This window comes from Sorex araneus, chromosome 1 (assembly GCF_027595985.1).
Source record: "Sorex araneus isolate mSorAra2 chromosome 1, mSorAra2.pri, whole genome shotgun sequence".
In the NCBI taxonomy this organism is placed as follows: Eukaryota; Metazoa; Chordata; class Mammalia; order Eulipotyphla; family Soricidae; genus Sorex; species Sorex araneus.
In genome coordinates, this window is record NC_073302.1 from 36,713,644 (window position 1) to 36,732,486 (window position 18,843).

Below are 18,843 nucleotides of genomic sequence, written 5' to 3' on the forward strand. Positions count from 1 at the left end.
GAGGCAGCTTTCATTCAGACCATGCCAGAATATTCCAGAATACTGGTTCAGGGTCATCAGGACTTTTGATTGGGCAAGGGTCAAGGGGGGGAGGGGAGTATCAAGATTTTAAAACAGAAACTCCTCCACATTTTAAAATGCAGATACCACTTCGATTTTTGCTTCATTGTCATTTTTGCTTCATCGGTTTAACAAACCAAATAAATCCGAAGTCTCTATGCCATGGTGGTCACTTCCTAACATAAATTGGCCTTGAAACTCAACTATGCATTTTATGGGAGGGACCGGGCAGGGGTGGGGGCAGGGGCACAACTCAAGTTTCAGTCCTGCTGTGAGTGGCTGGTGTCACTGCAGGTTCTTGTGTGACACTCCCTCCTGCAGGGCAGGAGTTTCTCCCTCTTCAGGAGAAGATGACCCTGAGAAGCACTGCTTATTCATAACCCCTAAGAGTCAAAAAAACAGAATAAAGGCAGGGTGTGGATGAGGAAGTAGAGGAACTGGCACCCCTGTTCTCCATGACAAATGAACAACAGAATGATCATATGCACCGGAAATTTCACATCTGAACTTAGACCTCCAAAGCAAGGTCTCAGAGAGACATTTGTCCACCTGTCTTCCAAGCAGCCTTACTGACAGTGGCCCAGTGGCTTAGGAGAAGCCCAATCCATCCGTGGATAAAGTCACAGATGGTGCCATATATCCAAAATGGAATATTACTCAGTCTTCAAAGGAAATGGGATTTTGATACTGCTACATGGATGAATCCTGAAGACACAATGCTAAGTGCAACAGACCAATCACAAAAGGACGGTATTGTGTGTTTCCACTGGATGGGGTCTTAGAACAGTCAAATTTGCGGGAAGGAAGGGGAAATAAAGAGCCACGGCTGCCAGGGGCTCTGAGAACAGGGAGTGGGGAGCTGGAGATCAGTGGGGAAAGAATTTCTCTTTGGGATGATGAAATAGTTCTAGGAAAGGATGGTGGATTCAAAACAATATGAGTACAGAATTCAGACAGTAGGACCTCAAAATGCTTAAAATGAAAACTTCCATGCTATGTATATTTTGCCATGGTTTAAAAAGAAGCACTTCTGGTTTCAACCATCCATAGGTCCTTGCAATGAATATATCAAAGTGTTTGGAATAATTTAGCCCTAAATGTCACAGGACAGTTCCTGGGAAGCCTCCTCAAGAGGCAAACAAAGGGAGCGTGAATGCAAACGGCTATATTTCATTTCTTTAAAAGCAACAGAGCAAATTGTGAACATTATTAATTCTGGGTGGCGAGGCCACGGCATTTGTCATTCTGTGCTTTTCTTAATGCTTGAAGTCCTCTGTGATAAATGCTTTACAGAAAGAAAGTGCCTTCACTGGGCTGAACCGTATCCACCCTACGTTTTCGCCTCTATTCTGAAGGACGCCAGGGAACTTGTTGATTGCATTCTCCTCGATTGCCAAGGTTCCCAAATCTTTTTTCGGGTGCAGGTGGGGTTCCATGGTCACTTCTGTGTGCCCCAAGGGTGCGGTGGAGCCAAGACATTCATTAGACACAGAAATGAGCCGGTGCATGCCAGCTGGAATGCAGAGTAGGGCACTGCCCCCTCTGGGAGGCATGCACAATAGAATCACCAGCTCCCACCCTGCACACTGCCCCAATGCAGGCGCCCTCCCCCCCTTCTCAGCCTCTTACCCTGTCCAGTGGTGGCAGCGGGGGGTGGGGAATGCAATGCAATTCACAGAGTTCCTTCAGTGCCCAGTAAAAGCACTGAGGACATGGCATGGTGTGGTAAATACTAAAGTTCTCCATACTGTTTAAAAAATGTGGAATGAGCATTTCCAGGCCTGAGGCAAGCCAAGGCTCAGGTACTGAGTGGCGCCAGGTATCTTTCTGGGCACACGTGTGCAAATGACAGCTGCAGCATAATGATGGCGCATCAAATATTTCAGAGGTGATCAGAACTGAAAAGAAACGAGACCAAACACCCTCACTTGGTTCAGCCTCTAAATTCCCAGAAGAGGAGAGTGCAGCGGGGTTCACTGAACACCCCCTGCCTGTCTGTCCCAGATCTGACCAGATGTAAATGATTCCCAAGACCCTGTGAGCCAGAACAGGTCAGAACAGATGGTTGACTCACTGCCCATGATGTCAGCACCAAGGAATCTGTACTCAGCTCAAGTATTTATCCTAATGGACTTTTTTTTTAATTTAAGGGAAAGCAAATCAAGGAAATCAGCAATAAATGGTATTTTAAAATAACCAAAGCATGGGTTGGGGGTGGGGATGGGTAAGCATGTCAATGACCAATGTACTTAAGGAAGCAAGATACGTTTTAAGCAAACCATTGATAATGGTGTTTAAAACGGTGTTAAAAGTGGCTTGGATATTTTCTCTCTCCATGAGGAGATCGAAGTGTGCTCATAAGGACAAGGGGCCACGGGGTGTGTTGAATGAGAGGCTGCATTTGAAAAGGGGTTGTATCCAGAATACGGGACTGGAAGGTGACTGTCAGGGGCCCATGGAAACCATAGGTGAGGGGCTGGTGCCTTTAGCAGGGATCATGGCAAAGGGACTCAGGCTCAGAGGAGGGAGGCGTGGCTAGGACAGGGAGTCCACAAAGGTGGGACTGAGGGAGTTTCAAGACCACTGGGGCTAAGCATGAGCTTTACATGCATGCGACCTGGGTTCAATCCCCAGCACTGTCAAAAATATATATTGATCAGAGGGTGTGACCTCGGGCCTCTCAGGAAGAGCAAACCTGGGAGTCTGAGCCTTGAGCATGGTCATCATGGCCCGGGAAAGTCCGGCATCTGGAAAGAGGTCAAAAGCCATAAAGCGTTGGGGGACTTCAGGGGACTGTGAGCAGGGACTGTAGGGAGCAGTCGGTCCTGCTCAGGGTGGATGGTGGGGTGGGGTGTGGGGAGTGGGGACATGTTTGAAGGACAGGGCCACAGCCAGTCCTGGTCCTCCCTCCTGTGAGATGCAGGAGGGAGAGGAAATCAGAGGAAAAGTCGTGGGCCACGGGAATTGGGGAAGGCAGGCGGGTGACGAGACCACTCGTGACAGGTCTTTGACTTAGCAGAAGTGAGTCCATGAGATCCATTTAAGATCCTGGGTCACGAGGGAGGCCTGTCACCAGCCCTGACAGGCCACAGTGAGACACAGATGCCAGGTCCCCATGCTGCTCAGAAGGCTGTCCCTGTAGATACAAGGGCTAGGAGGATTGCCCCATAGCTGGAAGCCTGCTTCATGAGCAGAGGGGAGAAGGCAGATGGAATAGAGAAGGGATCATTATGAAAATGATGACTGGAGGAATCAGTTGGGATGGGAGATATGTGCCTAAAGTAGATAAGGGACCAAACATGATGACCTCTCAGTGTCTGTGTTGCAAGCCATAATGCCCAAAAGTAGAGAGAGAGTATGGGGAATATTGTCTGCCATGGAGGCAGGGGGAGGGTGGGAAAGGGGGGGTATACCAGGAATATTGGTGGTGGGCAATGTGCACTGGTGGAAGGATGGGTGCTTGATCATTGTGTGATTGTAATCCAGACATGAAAGCTTATAACTATCTCACGGTGATTCAATAAAATTAAAAAAGAAAAAGAAGGCTGTCCCTGTCTACTGCCCAGAGATGCCAGTCCCAGGCTCTCTGGAAATCTGTCCGGCTTGGATGTGTGCAGTCACTACATTATTTACGCACAGCCAGAATTACTGTCCTTATGGGTCAAGGACCCTTGCTCTTGGGTCCCCAGACCCTGCCAGGTACCTGCCCCTATAACTTCCTGCTGCCCCCAGCACTCCACCTGAGCACTGGACTCTCCATCCTCTAGCAAAGCAATACAAAGAGCCCAAGACAAAGAGCCCATGGGGGTCCAGCCCAGGGAGTCACCAATTGGATTCTCAGCTGGGGGCTGGGGTTTCTGTTTCATCTATGGGACCAAAACCCCCATCTCGTGCTCAATACTGAGTCTCTCTCTCTCTCTCTCTCTCTCTCTCTCTCTCTCTCTCTCTCTCTCTCTCTCTCTCTCTCTCTCTCCTCTCTCTCTGGCCCTAGACCTGGTGCCTGGTTATTCCAGAATGAAGTCCTCTCTGCTCTCATCAGCATCCCTCCCTCATTCATTCACTCACTCAGTCATGACAGCAACATCTCGTCTACTCCAGAAGTCATTTGGGGGTTTCCAAACCATTCCCTGCCTCGTATCTCCATCTAGTGAGGGTGAGAGACACTGATCGGACAAGTACCCCAGTAGTTGCCCAGACCGGGCGCTTTCAGGATCAGGGCACATATCTGGAAGAGACTGTGAGATGAGAGGCAGGTCAGAGACTGGGAAGGGAGCAGAGGTCAGCGCAGACTGGCAGGTGTGAATCAAAGCCCTGGAGGTGAGAAGAGCCTGGGCCAGGGAGCGGGAAGGTGGATGGTATGAGCCGAGAAGGAGGAGGTGGCTGGTGTGCAGACTCCGGGGACCTCCTGAGGTCTTGAGCCTCGGCACAGCGGGAAGCCATGATCAGGTTTCAGGGCGTGGGGCATGATAACTAGAATGGCCTCTTTCCTGGGGCTGTAGGTCCCCAGGAAGGGCCCTTGCCTTGCATGGAACCACCTTGGGTTTGATCCCCACCAGCACTACTGTTCTCCCGTAGGAATTTTACCACTGGGGCGGGGAGGGCAGGACTGGGGCAGGAAGACAGCACCCCAGTGGAGGAGGGAGTGTCCCTCCCCCCCCCCAGGAGTGGATACGGGGAGGCGGGGAAGTGTCATGTCTGAAACTACCAGGAATAGGACAGTAAACCACAGTGCCTAAAATTTTTTTAAAAGTGCCCATCACAAAGTCAGGAAGAGGGTAGGAGGGAAACTGGGGACACTGGTGGAGGGAAATGGACCCCGGTGAAGGGATCACTGTTGGAACTCTGTATGCCTGAAACCCAATTATTAAAAAAAACTCTGTCATTCATGGTGACTAAGTAAAATATAAGTGTGGTTTGACATGATAACACAGGCTGCGACGGCACTCACAGGGCTAGAGGCATGAGGGCAACGGGAAGGTGTGAGGGCAGGGACAAGGGGACAGACAGCAGCTGTCCAGCAGGTAGCGGGGAGCCTGGAGGAGGCGGTGGTATGGGTGGCAAGAAGCAGTCCACTTGGGGTGCAAATCGTCTGCTGCTGTCCGCCACGGATCCCCGGGAGCAGCGGCTCCCAGAAAGACCCACTCAGCACTATCTCCGCAGTTTCTGTGGTCTGGATCTGGGTGGGTGGAGTTGACAGAGCTGGGGGTTCTGGCTCGGGCCCATCAGGAAGCTGGAGCCCAGCTGCTGGCCCAGGCTGCATCCTGGAGTTCTTAGAACCACGTGGGACACCTTGGTTGCACTTGAAACGGAGAGAAACCAAGGGCAGGAGCCAGGCACCAGTCAGGCACGAGCTCTCCAGGCGATTCCCAGGGGCAGCTAAAGTTGCAAACCATTAATTTTAGGAGTCAAAGCAGCTGAACTGCCAGGCTCCCAGGTGGGGTGCCAGCCTGTCTGAATCACCCCCCCCCGCCCCCACGTCTCCTACTTTGCTCAGCTCCCACTTTGTTCAGCTCCAGAGCACTCTCCATCTTTATAGCTGAATCTTCCCTGCTCTCTCCTGTCCAGTCCGGCCCTTCACTGCTCCCCGTGATCCTCTGCACCCACTCCCAGCACCATGATTAGATCCGGACCCAGTGAAAAGAGAGAAAGAGGAACAGGAGAGAGGGGGAGTGGGGGAGAGGGAAGTAAAAGGGGAGAGAGATGAGACAGAAGGGGGAAAGGAGAGGAGAGAAAGAACAGGGGAGAGAGGCATGGGAGAAGGAAGGAGAGAGGAGGGGGAGAAAAAGAGAGAAGGAGGGAAAAGGGAAGGAGAGATGGGGGAAGGAGAGAGGGAAAGAGAGAGGGTGATAAAGGATAGAAGGGAGAGAAAAGAAGGAAGGGAAAGATGGAAAGGGAGAGAAAAGGGGGAAAAGGGGAGAGATAAAAGGAGGGAGAGGAAGGGAGAGGGAGAGGAAGGGAGAGAGAGAGAGAGAGAGAGAGAGAGAGAGAGAGAGAGAGAGAGAGAGAAGAGAGATAAACAGAACAGTATTATAGCAAGCAATTACCACGCTGGCGCTATATCCCAGATGGGAACGTCTCAGGGAGCCAGAGAAATCCACAGTGCAGGTCGTGGGGAGTATCAGAGACCTCCGGAACTTGGACTTCTGATAGGATGGCCTGGTGCCGGTTTCAGCACCATGGAGAAGGGCAGAGGTCAGGTTAGATGGCAGGGCCAGGCCTGCGTCACAGGAGGGTTACAAAACTCCCTGGAAATTATAAGTAGGGGACGAACGGAACGGGAGAGCAGAGCCAACTCCCAGCTCCCATAGAAGCAGGAGCTGAGGTGACCTACTTTGTCATTCAAATGCAGGGGCTATATATAGTCCCGGATTGTGCAAAACGCCCCTCCTCTTACCTGACTCAAGTGTGTAATTATAGACTTACTTCTCTTCATTCATGAAATGTGTCTTCACTTGATGAAACAGTTCATTCAAGTAAAACCCCATTAAAATAGGGAACGTGTTCAAATGCGGCTCGGCGGAGGCCGAGGGCAGCGCTGTCGTGAAGATGCTAATTAGGATAAACAGGCATTGGAAACACTCAGATCTTGGAATAATTCAGGTCACTTTTGCTGGGACTGGAGCTCCCCAGGAACCATCATTAATTTAAGCTAATTAAAAAATTATCCCGGAGAAGAGGAGAGCAAGACAGGAAGTGATGAAAGACATCAAGCCCCTGGCACAGGACTCCCGGAGCTGGAGGGCCCACGGCGGGCAGAGGGCTCGGGGAAGCCGACTGTAGCTCAACATTGAAGAAAACTTCCCGTGACGGGGAGGCTACTCTGGACAGTCGTGAGCTGCCTGTCATCTGCAGGGCACAAGTCAGAGCTAGCCGGGGAGTCAGAGAAGGGGTCCTCCTTCTTCCATCAGCAGGAGCCATTCAGAATCCCACCTGTGCTCATGCTTTGCCTGTTCCGATGTATCCTGCCTCTCACCCTTGAATTCTTTCAAAGGTTTGCACAGAACACGTAAAGCCACGTATACCAATGCATTCGGGTGGTATATGTGCCCCCACCTTTCGACAGCCGATGAGCTGTCATCAAAGAAAAAGTCCCTTCAGAGGGGCCATAGAGAGAGAGAGTACAGGGGTTAAGGCTCTGGCCCTGCACACAGCTGAACCTGGTTTAATCCCCGGCACCACATATGATCCCCTGAGCACAGAGCCAGGAGTAAGCCCTGAGCACTGCTGACGGTAGCTCAACAACCAAAATGGGGGGAGAGGGGAAAGCTCCGTCTGAAAGATGGAGACATCTGGCTTTCAGATTTAAACATTCTTTTCCTTTTTTCTTAATTAAGCCCACTCCGGGCTGGGTGGACAGTACAGGGATTAGCACCCACCTTGTGTGGGCTAAGCTAAATTCCATCCCCCCACACTGCACAGCCCCCTGAGCACCCCCGGGGGCAACCCTGGCCATCCTGAGCACCACCGAACCACCAGCGAGGCTGGCCAGGTATGGTCAGTAAATGGCCCCAGACTCCCTGAGCACCACTTGGAAACAAACCCCCAACCCCTAAATACCAAGTGAGCTGAGTAACAGATAATCGGCACTGAGGACAGGACAGGCATTGCCAAGTCAGAGACGTGAACTCGGCCTAGAGGAACCACACCTGGGCTGTCCCCACAGGTCTGTGCCTGGACCACTGAGGCCCTACCTGTCTGAACCACTGAGCTGGGGACAGCGGCCTCCCCACCTCACATGTGCTGACCATCACGATGGCTGCAGGGAAGGGTGTCTGCACCGCTCATTTGATGCCCTCCACAAGACCCCCTTGGATATACCCGGGTGGGTCCCTCCAGTGACCAGTGTCCTAGGAATAGAGGTGGAGAAGTGGGGCACAGACACGCAAAGGAAAAAAAAAACCTAGGGAGGCACAGACAGGTAAAGGGGTGAGGCAGGCATTAACCCACAGGTGTCTGGAGCCCCCTGGAAGTTGCGAGAAGTCAGGACAGATTCCCTCTGGGCTCCCTCCACCGGCACACAGCCTGCCTGGATCTGACTGTCTGGCTCCAGCCGGCACAAGAGTGAAGTTCTGTGGCCCGCAGCACCCCCAAGCTCGTTCCTGGTGGTTGCTGCCAGCAGCCCCGGCAAACCCCCACATCCGGGACCTCCCTTGGCCACCCTGAGGGCTGGCTGCCCACTGCTCCTACCCCAGGCTCCCGCCAGCGGCTGGAGCCTCCTGCATGGAAGCCGGGGCTTCCCCCCTTCTCCAGAGTCACTCGCTGAGGGGCCCAGAGGCAGCACCAGATGCCGAAGCCCCAGGGGAGGCCTCTGGGAAGGCATCTGAGCCGACCAAGAGCTGCCCTCGGCACAGAGGGTACCTCTCCCACCCATGGAGCAGCTGCCCACAGCAAGGGCTTCGCTGTGTCTCCCCACCCGGAGTCTGCCCTGCACACAGGAAGTGCTCAACCCCATGAATGAAGACAAGAAGACGATGCATGGGAGGCTGCTCGTCCTGCTGGGCTTAACTGCAGCGGGGAAAGAGTTTGGGCCAAGTTTTGAGATGCCATCTGTGGAATATAGAATAATAGACTATAAGACTAACGCCCAAGAATAGTAGAAATAAGTACCAGGAGATTGTTTCCATGGCTTGGAGGCTGGTCTCTCATTCTGGGTAACTCAGGGAAGGGACCACCAAATAAAATGTGGTTGGAGGTCATGTGGGGGAAGGGTGATGCGGGCCGAATACAGACTAGAGACTGAACACAATGGCCACTCAACACCTTTATTGCAAACCACAACACCTAATCAGAGAGAGAGAACAAAAGGGAATTCCCTGCCATGGTGGCAGGGTGGGGTGGGAGGAGATGGGACTGGGGAGGGGGGGAGGGATGTTGGGTTTACTGGTGGTGGAGAATGGGCACTGGTGAAGGGATGGGTTATCGAACTTTGTATGGGGGAAACATGAGCACAAAGATGTATGGATCTGTAACTGTACCCTCACGATGACTCTCTAATTAAAAATAAACTAATAAAAAAAAGTTTTGAGATGCGCTTTTTCTTTTCTTTTCTTTTCTTTTCTTTTTTTGAGGGTGATTGTGTCACACCTGGCAGAGCTCAAGGCTAACGCTGGGCTCTGTGCTCAGGAATCACTCTGGGTGGTATTTGGGAGACCACATGTGATACAGAGGGTTGAACCCAGGTCTTCAGCATGCAAGGCACGTGCCCTGCGGCTGTACTATCTCGCACCCCCAGCCCTGACAATTAGTAAGAGGGTCAAGATTCAAACTCTTGTTTCTTTGTTTCCCGGACGCAGAAGGGAATGAAGGAGAAAGGAGAGAACAGGGCTGGGGGTGGAGGGGATACAGCACCAATTCCCCTAAGAAGCTAACTTAAAGGCCGGAGAGAGTAGAGCCATGAGGGGCCTTGCCTTGCATGCGGCTGACCCCTGTTCAATCCCCAGTACCACATGGTCCTGGGAGCATCTCGGTGCTGCTTTCTGGCCCTGTTGTGGGTGAAACAGGAGGCCACTGGGTCACCCACACCTGGAGCATCTCTGGGACACAGTATGAGCTTTGACTTCAGACCTGGTGTTGGCCACTGGTAGGGGCGGGGAGGGCAGGGAAGCAGAGTGGTCATGGGATATTGGGGGGGACCCTCAGGGGTCAGCTCCTGTCAGGTCAGGAAGGACAGTCGCCGCTGTCTGGGGAGAGCGGGCCCCAGCCCGGGGAGGTGCTGATGTGTGTGCTGGCGGCCAGGAGGGCTGGCTGTGCCGGGAGAGAGCGCGGCAGCAAAGTGCTGAGCAGGCCAGCAGCTCCGGCGGCGTCAGGCTGGAGGCTGGGCTGAGCTAAGCGGTTTAATAGCGTCGTCTCCTCCCCAGAGCGGTGCCCGGGGCCCCTGGGAATGGGTAGGCACACTGCGGGAATTTTCCAGAGGGGACCAGGGCATGGAAGCATGGCAGTGCCACTGGTGCCATCCACGCTGAGTTGTGAACTACACAGGGGCCCCGAGGCCATGCCTGAGCCCCCTGCAGCAACACTGGCTGCAAGAAGGAATGAATGGAGGGAGGGAGGGAGGGAGGGAGGGAGGGAGGGAGGGAGGGAGGGAGGGAGGGAGGGAGGGAGGGAGGGAGGAGGCGGCCCAGTCCTCTGCCTGAGCTGAGCATCACTCAGCCCCAGCCCCGCCCTTTGAGGAGGCGGCGCAGACAGCATCTGGACCTCCTCTGCTCGCCAGAGAAGAGGAAACCTCTTGGGCAGAACTGTCAGAATGTTCCAGAGAGGAAGTCTCAGCGCAGCAGTGGATCAGGCTGTCTCTCCATGCTCGGTGAGGAAACAGCAACCCCGAGTGCCCTTCCTGTACCGAGCCCCTCGCACGGCTCCCTGCCCCCGACAGCGGGGGTCAACCCAGAGGGGGCTCAGGACCCAGGTTATGGGTAAGGAACACGGGTCTCAGAGACGGTGAGTTGGCAGCCTCAGGCCACAGGCTGGGCTGGGGTGCAGGGCAGGCCAGGGCTGCAAGCGCAGGGTCAGCAAAGCTTTGAAAGCTTTTCTGTAAGTGGCCAGGGAGAACATAGTTTAGTCTCCGCAGGCCACACAGGCGCTGTCATAAGCCCTCACTGTGCCTTTACACGCAAAGGAACCACAGGCAATGTACCAAATGAATCCTCTGCTGAGTCCCGAAAAAAAAAAAAAAACAGGGTCTGGGGGCCAGGAGACAGTACAGCGGTCAGGCGCTTGCCAGTGTGCGCCCAGCTGGGTTCATTTCCCACATCACACAGTCTCCCGAGTACAGCCAGGCATGGCCCAGGAGTCCCCGCAGAGCCTGTGTGTCATGTAACCTGGCAGCAAGGGCCCAAACAGCACTGCATCCTGGCCGAGGACCACAGGTTGGGGCTCCCAGAGCTCCTAGGGAAGACCCAAGTGGACCCCCAAGGCAAGAAAACAGAAAACAGGAGCCTGGGTTTGGCCCATGGCCCACCCCACCCCTGCTGACCCCCACGCCTTCTCTGAACTCACAGCGGGCAGGAGGAGGTGGTGGCATCTGCTTCCTCTCCCAGAGGGGAAGAGAGACAAGAGAAACTGGAATGTAGACACACACACACACACACACACACACACACACACACACACACACGCTGTGCTCCTGGTGGGTAGGAGGCCCAGTAGCCCCCCAGTACTTGGTGAAAGGGGCAACACCACAACTTCTCTCCTCACTGTCAGGAGGTAAAAGAAGCTGAGGGCTGCTAAGAGTCGGCCCTAGCTGCAGCTACACACACAGGCCACCCGGGTCACCATCAGCAGCAAGAAGGGGAAGGCAGAGGAAATACAGCATGCTGGTGTGTAAACATGGGGAGTGTGCAAACACAGGGTGCATGCATGCAAACATGGGGGTGTGGAAATATGGTATGCATGTGTGTGAACGAACATGGTGTGCATGCAAGAAATCATGGTGTGTGCAGAAACATCGTGTGCATGTGTGCGAACATGGGGTGTGTAGAAATATGGCGTGCATGTATGAAAACATGGTATGCATGTGTGTAAACATGAGGCATGTATGCAAACATGGTATGCATGAAAACAAAGTTCGTGCATTAAACATGGAATGCATACACAGAAACATGGAGTGCATGTGTGGAAACACAAAGTTTATGCATGGAAACATGGGTGCCTGTATGGAAACAGGGGTGCATGCATGATAACATGGAGTGCATGGAAGGAAACATGGAATGCATGTGTGGATACACAGAGTGCATGTACAGATACACACAGCATGTGCATGGAAACACTGAGTGCATGTGTAGATACATGGAGTGCTTGTATGGACACATGGAGTGCATGAATGAATGAATGAAGTGCATGCATGAAAACATGGAGTGCATGTGTGGACACATGAAGTGCATACATAAAAACATGGAGTACGTGCATGGAAACATGGAATGCATGTATGGAAACATAGAGTGCATGTGTGGGTACATGGTAGTACATGTGTGGATACATAAAGTGCATATATGAAAACATGGAGTACGTGCATGGAAACATGGAATGCATGTATGGAAACAGAATGCATGTGTGGGTACATGGTAGTGCATGTGTGGATACATAGAGTGCATGTGTGGATACATGGAGTGCATGTGTGGACACATGGAGTGCATGCATGGAAACATGGAGTGCATGCATAGAAACACGGAATGCATGCATGGAAACAAGGTATGAGCACACAGGTCAGGGGAAAGAGAACGATACTGGTTCCAGGAGCTGGAATTCAGGAGGTCCCATGAGGAAGGGGGTGGGGAGGCTTCTGCAGGGTGACTCTGCTCTCCACCAAGCCCCCAGAGGTCCCATGGCCCCCTCGGAAGGAGGATCTTCTCACCGCCCGAAAGGAGCAGATGTGCCTTGCTCAGCGACTCCCCACGGAGGGCAGAGCGCAGCTGTTCACAGCCTTGATGTGGCAAGTGGTGTGACGCGCTGTCTTCCTGGGGCGGGCGGCCAAGTGTGTGTGTGGGGGGCTCGGCAGTCCCTGTCCCGCAGCCTGCTGCCCACGTCTGCTGATTCACTGGAGCCTCCACCTCTTCCCCAGGTACCAGGAGGAAGCCGAAGTGGCTCTCCTGTGAGCAGCAAGGCCTCAGAAGGAGACAGGCACAGAGGGTGAGGCGGGCACGGGGTGGGGGGGGGAAGGTGAGGCGGGCACGGGAGCTGTGTGTCTCTTTCCCCTTGAACGGCACAACTTTGGCAGAGACGGGAGGATGTGAGGAAGCTGTATCCACTGCTCAGGCCAGGATGTGGGTTAGGATGCCCGAGATGAGCCTCCTGGCACGGGACCAGACTCGCTGTCCCAAGCCTGGCAACACTACCTGGCAAGAGAATCAGCCACTGGATCCAAAACAACAAGAACCTGGGGTTGAAGAGGGAGCGGCAGGAGCCCAGAGGAAGGTGTCACACTGGGTGGCAGGTGGGTGAAGCTGTCGAGGGAATGTTCAAAGGTGGGCACGGCAGAGGGGGGCTCCCGGAGATGGGCCTGTCACCACTCTGAGCACGGGGAGTGGAGCTAACTTGGCGGGGGGTGTCTTGTGGGGGACTAGAGAGCTGAGTACCCGGCCCCCACCCCACCCCAGCTCCCTCCTCCGGCAAGTGACAGAGAGGACCAGGGGTATATATAAATAGGGGGAAATCTGCTCCATCCCCGGGAACTAGGCGAGCATGCCATCAATCTGCCACCAACTTTGAGGAATTTCTGCTAGGGACAGTGCCAGTGGCACCAGCTTGAAGGCTGAGTCACAGCGCTCCCTGAGAGAGCCGTGGGACGCCATGACAAGCCCGAGCTCATGCCTGGGGCAGGGCGGGGGTAGAACTGAGCCCCTGGAGGGGTGCAGAGCCCAACCTGGGGAGCCCGCCTCTCGGTCCAGCAGCCTTCGGGCGGGATCCTCGGAGAGAACCAGCAAAGCCTCTGAGAGCTGGGCTTTCCGGGACGCGTCAGGCAGCTCCAGGCACAGGCAGCACACATCTCCAGAACGAGGTGACTCGGAGGGACACACACTGAGGAAGACGCACGCACAGCAGGGACAGGCTCCCAGCCCCGGGCTGCAGGCCCTGTCCACCAAATGCATCAGCAGCCACGCTTCCAGGTTCAAGCCCAAGTGAAAGATTCTAACAGCATCTAGGTCAGCACTTCTTTGTGTGTGTGTGTGTGTGTGTGTGTGTGTATTTCTGTGCACACTCCCAGCAGTGCCCAGGACTTACTCCTAGCTCTGTGCTCATGGATCACTCCTGGCGGGGCTCGAGGGGACCCTCTGTGATCAAACCAGGATTGGTGCGTGCAGGGCAAGTGCCTTCCCTGCCGTACTCTCTCTTCTGCTCGGAGTGAGAACGTCTTAAAGTTTTCCAATCGTGACCCCACTTCACCCGAGAAACCCCATCCAGACCAGCCCTGCCCCAAGCACCTCGTATTTAGGACCTGCTTGAGTTTGAATTGACTTTGGGCCACTGTGTGTCCAGAAACTTTCGATGGCTGCCCAACGTTTTGAGATACCCGCCACATGAAGGTTTGTGGCCCACAGCCTGAGAGGCCGGGATCTGGGTAACACAATGAGGGCCCCCCAGCGAGGAGCAACAGGAAGTCAGGCTAGACCAGAAAGGCAGCGGAGACCATGAAAAGCTTCTGAAGTATAAAGGAAATACATAAGGAGTAAAGAGAGGAGAAGACACTGGCCTCCAAACAGATTCCCGCAGGAACTGGAATTGAAAATGGAATTGGAAAGCACTGCCGGTGAGAGAGGAGAAACGGAATACACAGTAAAGGAGATAAAGCAAGTGGGGCTAGATACTGAAGACAGGACATGAATGTCACAGGAATTCTCAAAGCAATAGAATCAGTGAAGAGCAGATTTCTTTCTTCCTTTTTAAAATTGTCTTGTTGGGGGCCACATCTGGCAGTGCTCAGGGGTTATTCCTGGCTCTGCACTCAGAAATTCCTCCCTGCAGTGCTCAGGAACCATATGGGGTGCCAATGATCAAACCCAGGCCGGCTGTATGCAAGGCAAGTGCCCTACCCACTGTGCTCTCTTTCTGGCCCCAAAAGCAGAATTTAAGTACAGAAAACCCAAAGGATATTGAAGAGCTTATCCTCTCAGAAAGCCGAGAACAAAGGCTAAGTTGGAAATGACCCACAACAAAGTAGTGATATGGGAGGTAAACAAATCATAGAGACTCACTCTCGGATAATGAGAATTTCTAAGGAAGCAATCACAACCAAAGGGGAATAATGAAAGATGTAAGAAAAAAAATCTGCACCCTGATGTCCAGGTTTCAAATAAAAATGCCAGGGATGGGGGAGATAGCTCCTAAGGCATAGGGCACGAGCCTCGCATTTGCTAAGTCCTGAGTTTGAACAAGCACCACGGGGATCCCCAAACACCTCCAAGCAGTCGTCCTTGTGGCCACCAAGCACACCCAGGCATGGTTCAGCACCAGAGTGCTGCGCTGAGTGCCTCCAGGCTCCCTGAGCACCACTGGTGTGGCTCCCCTGATAAATAATTCAAAACTGGTCTCGTAATTGAAACAAATAGGCAAGTATCTGCTATCTGACATTCACATGCATGGGTTTTGTTTTGTTTTTTAATTCTTTAATTCCAAGGATAAAGCCATAATCCTGGGGCTAAAGAGATATTATAGCAGGAAGGATATTTGCCTTGCACGGAGCTTACCTGGGTTCAACCTTTGGCACCCCATTTGGTCCTCTGTGCAGTTCCAGGAGTGGATTACTCCTGAGCACACAGCACAAAACAAACAAACAGAGCAATTGCTCTTCAAGCAAGAGAGAGAGAAAAAGAGATATCTACAAAGGAATCAAATCAGATTGCATCAGACTTCATTACCACATTGATGTCATGTCTAGAGAGAGTTGAGAAAGAATATTACAACTACGGAAATCTATACTTCATGAGAGCAATGAGAGATAATGTGGTCTGTGCAAAAGCCCAGCAGATAGAAAACCTATACACCCATCCTGGAAAACATTACTCAAAGATGCATTCATGCCACAGAGATCTAAATCGAAAGACAATTCATGAGATACGTCAAGAGAAATGAAGCCCTGTCCCTATGGATCTGAATCTTAAAACTATAGCTATTCTAATGTAGTTTCAAAACAAAATAATCTCAAAAAACAATTGGAGAAGAAAGTCCTCATTGTAAAAAAGAAGAAAATTAAATGAGCCAAAGTTCGGGGATGGAGCAATAGCACATTGGGTAGGGTGTTTGCCTTGCACGCGGTCGACCCAGGTTCGATTCCAAGCACCCCATATGGTCCCCTGAGCACCACCATGAGTAATTCCTGAGTGCAGAGCCAGGAGTAACCCCTGTGCATCGCCGGGTGTGACCCAAAGGCAAAAAAAAAATGAGCTGAAGTTCTAGCAATGCAAAATTAGAGGTGATGAAGAATGGGGAGTAAATGAATAGTGCTAATTTCTCTATCTTACAAGATATAGAGCAATTTTTACATTGCTACTTTGAGAAGCAAAAGCCCAACTTTTAAACATTAGATGCAATTCTAGAGCTTTCTTATAATAAAGAGGATGGCTTATTATTTAGCTAAAACTAGAGGACTTGACCAAAGCTGTAATGAAAGACAAATGTACTGGCTTAAATATATTTAATCGCAATTAAAAAAGAGTAAAAACTAAGTACGCACAGCAAGAAGTTAGAAGAAAAATGTCAACACAACCTAAATAACAAGAGAGCTAAAAGCAGAAGCACATAAATTGGACTGAAAAAGAAGAGTCAATAAAAATCCAAGGCTGGTTCATTCAGTTAATAAATAAGACAAGAGGTGGTTTCACTGACCATTTAACTTCTTCTTCTCCTTTTTTTTTTTTTGGAATATGTTCTTTAGCAAGAGAAATCTGAAAGGCTTTATATCTCTCAAAAGGGGAATCATTTTTACTTTATTTTTTCTTTTGGGGGGCAACCTGGTGATAGGGCTCACTCCTGGTTCTGCACTCAGGGATCATTCCTGGAGGGTTTGGGGGGACCATGTAGGATGCTAGGAATCAAACTCAGGACAGCTGTGTGCAAAGCGAGCCCCCTACCTGCTGTACCATCCATCACTCTGGCTCTGGGAATCACTATGAAAGGTGAGGCAGCGCTGGGAAAAAGGGACAAAGGGCTGGAGTGCAAGGTTTGCACACACGAGCCCTGGTTTGACCCTGAGCATCATACATTCTCCCCTCAGCACCACCCGCAGTGATGCCTGAGCACCCAGCCAAGGGTGGGTCCCTAGCACCATTGGCTGTGGTCCCAAAATCAAAATTAAAGGGGAAGAAGAGGAATTCCAGTGCCCAGCACAAAGGACAAGCACCACGTTAGCAGGCATCTTCATCAAAAACAATCCTTCCTGATTCTTGGGGGCAGAGGAGGGGGGGATATCAGAGAAGAAAAAGGCAAATGGAGGATTTGAATTCACAGAAGAAAAATGAGCCCATAACTCCCCACAAAGCATTTCTGCATCCTGGATGTGGTGCCACCTGGAAGTGGAAAAGGCTACAGCGTCTGCTACACGCCGCAGATGGCCAGCTGGGGGATCTGGGGGGGACACTGGAAGTGCAGTCACAGGTGGAGCCTCACTGACCAGCATCAACAGCGCCACCACGTGGCAGCATGCAGAGACCACCCGGGTGGCAGATTCAAGAGGAAAATACTAGCACACCCCCCTTCCCCCCCTTCCCCGTGAGTCTGGCAGGAAAGGGGCCTGACCCCCACTTCGATTTAAATAATAAAAAAAAGAAAAGTGGCCATTTTCTTTCTGCAGGCTGAGTTTAAGATGTGAATATGAGTTCCATCAATACAATAAGCCGACTCCAACTAAGGGGGAAAAGTCGGAGAAAGCAGATGTATACCGAGTCTATAAGACAGATGTTGGAACAGTTAGATTCAATGATCCCTGGAACTGTTAAAAAAAAAAAAACGTACCCAAGTATATGCTAATAAATTGGGAAATCTCAAAGAAATAGACTTTTTCTGGAAAATGTTAGTAGCACTGTAGCACTGGGGTCCCATTCTTCATCGATTTGCTCAAGCAGGCACCAGTAATGTCTCCATTGTGAGACTTGTTGTTACTGTTTTTGACATATCGAATACGCCATGGTGAACTTGCCAGGTTCTGCCATGCAGGGGGGATACTCTCAGTAGCTTGCCGGGCTCTCCGAGAGGGACGGAGGAATCAAACCCGGGTAGGCTGCATGCAGGGCAAACGCCCTACCCGCTGTGCTATTGCTCCAGTCCTGGAAAACATTAGTAACACAAGAAATATGGTAACAGACGTGGGGCAGAAGCCACACAGATAACTTGTAGGGTGGAGGACATGCAGTCCTCCAGAGTTTCAGAGATTCAGCTTCTGATTTTCCAAGCACAACCAATTTTTATGTCCTGTAAGCTCTTCCAGGGCACCTACAAAAGATGAAACACTTTCTAATTCATGTTGTAAAACAAGGATGAGTCTGACTGCAAAGCCTGATTAAAGATGGCACAATCAGAGTAAAAATATAAACTCTGATCTCGTGTTCTGACAGAAAAAAAAAAAACACCCGAGATGATTAAATTGACAACGAAGAATTCAGCACAACAAAGAAAGGGTTATTTTAGGAATGCTAATATGGTTTAATGTAAATGAGAATTCCAGATTTTCTAATCCAACTGTCAGGTCAGCATCTCCATCTGCGTATTCAATAAGAATATCTAAATTGAGTGCTGATTTCCCTCGCTAAAACTTGCATTCTTTTTTGAGTTAATAAACTTCCTTGAGTTAGTTGCCTCCTTCAAGTTGATCTGGCACCATCTCTAAATACCTCACTATTTTTCACAGTACACATAAATTTCATCAAGAACTCGACCTTCTCAGATAGACTATCAAAAAATATTTGGAATCTGATCAGTTTCCAAAGTCTAAGCCAAGTCACAACCTCCCACTCGGCACCCGGGACGCTATGGAAATGGGAGAGGTTAAATCTCTTTCTAAGGAATCTTACACTTGTGTAGGAATAAATTCATACGACTATGGTCAATCAATTTTCAGCAAGGATGCCATGACCAATATTTTCAAACAGATGCCATTAAGATCACTGAGTTATTCCAAGAAAATTAAATTGGACTCTGACATTGCACCACATACAAAATCAAACTCAAAATGGGCCAAAGACCTCATTGAAAGGCCCCCAACCACAAAACTCTGGGAAGAAAACTTAGGCCTAAGCATTCATGATCATGAATGAGATGATGACTGCTTAAATATGGTATCGAAAGTACAAGCAACGAAAG

General features: G+C 51.2%; 1 protein-coding gene across 1 annotated transcript in view; it reads right to left on the reverse strand.

Moving 5' to 3' along the window:
* GABBR2 (gamma-aminobutyric acid type B receptor subunit 2) overlaps positions 1-18,843 on the reverse strand; it is a 372,576-nt gene that overhangs the window by 185,970 nt on the left and 167,763 nt on the right. The gene's annotated exons all lie outside the window — the stretch shown is intronic.